This window comes from Mustela erminea, chromosome 3 (assembly GCF_009829155.1).
Source record: "Mustela erminea isolate mMusErm1 chromosome 3, mMusErm1.Pri, whole genome shotgun sequence".
NCBI classification, from domain to species: Eukaryota; Metazoa; Chordata; class Mammalia; order Carnivora; family Mustelidae; genus Mustela; species Mustela erminea.
The window spans coordinates 153,817,619-153,819,004 of record NC_045616.1 but is presented as its reverse complement, the minus strand read 5'-3'; the positions used below and the strand labels follow the sequence as shown (position 1 = coordinate 153,819,004).

General features: G+C 32.4%; 1 non-coding gene across 1 annotated transcript; it reads left to right on the top strand.

Moving 5' to 3' along the window:
- The first annotated feature begins 927 nt into the window (after window positions 1-927).
- LOC116587328 lies at window positions 928-1,065 on the top strand. The gene has a single exon (XR_004284369.1). It is a non-coding gene; the product is annotated as a U4 spliceosomal RNA (small nuclear RNA).
- Window positions 1,066-1,386: the final 321 nt, after the last annotated feature.

Genomic DNA, 1,386 nt, shown 5'->3' with positions numbered 1-1,386 from the left:
TAGAAACCATGTCAGTATTATTTTCCTATAGGGGATTTCATTAAGGCTCTTGGTTGCAAAAAACAAAAATCAATCTGACTAGTCCAACTAGGGAAGCAATGTTCCCCATTGTGAAGAACACAACAGAAAACACTAGGTATAACTTTCTCAAAAAGCATATTTTTTTAAGTATTAATGAGATAGTTGGAAACAATCATTCAGAACAAATTCAAAGGTAATTGAGTATAAGGAGTCAATGCTGATGACAGGATTTATGGTGATCCACAATAACATAAAGATTGCTTCTGAAAGAAAGCAAAGGAGAAAAGGAAGGAAGAAAGGAGGGAGGGAGGAAAGAAAAAAATATAAGGATTAGAAAAGAAGCCTAACACGTATTGGCCACGGATCTAATATGTCTTCATAGAAAACCTAAATTATTTTACGGATTAATTGCTCTATATAAAAATTATTAGAAAAAGTAAGATTTTAATGAAGATCTATAAAATGACATTCTACCATTGCAACAAATAGTGCTAGGGAAACTGGGTATCCACGTGCAAAAGAATAAAGTTGGATCTTTACCTCAGATCATATACAAAAATTACCTTGAAATGGATTAAAAGACCTAGACTTAAGAGCTAAAACTATAAAATTCTTAGAAGAAAACATTGGGGGAAAAGTTTTCATAATTTTAGATTTGTAAAAATTTAAAGGGTGTGATACCAAATACAAAGGCAAAAAAAGAAAAAATAGATAAATTGGACTACATCACAATTTAAAACTTCTGTATATCAAAGGGCATGAATAACAGAATGAAAAAGGAACCCACGAAAAAACCCAGAGAAAATATTTACAAACTATATGTCTGACAATGGGCTAATATCCAGAATATATAAATAACTCCTACAATTCAACAGTGAAAAGCAACCTGATTAAAAAAGCAAAGACAGCTTTGCGCAGTGGCAGTATCGTAGCCAATGAGGTTTATCCGAGGTGCAATTATTGCTAATTGAAAAAAGCAAAGACATTCCAGCAAAGACATACGAATGCTCAGTAAACATTTCAGAAAGAATGTATAATGTCATTAGTAATTAGAGAAACGCAAATCAAAACCATGATGAGCTAAGACTTCACAGCTATCAGGATGGCTATATATATATATATATATTTTTTTTTTTAATGGTGAGGATACAGAGAAATTGGAACTACTATGCATTGTTGCTAGAATATAAAATAGTGCAGTTGCTGTGGAAAACAATTTGGTGGTTCATCAACAAGTTAAACATAAACTACTATATGACCCGGAATTGTCCACTCCTAGGTATATATCCAAAAGAATGGAAAGCAGAGACTCGAATGGATATTTTTATACCAGTGTCCATAGCAGCATTGCTCATAGCAGTCAAA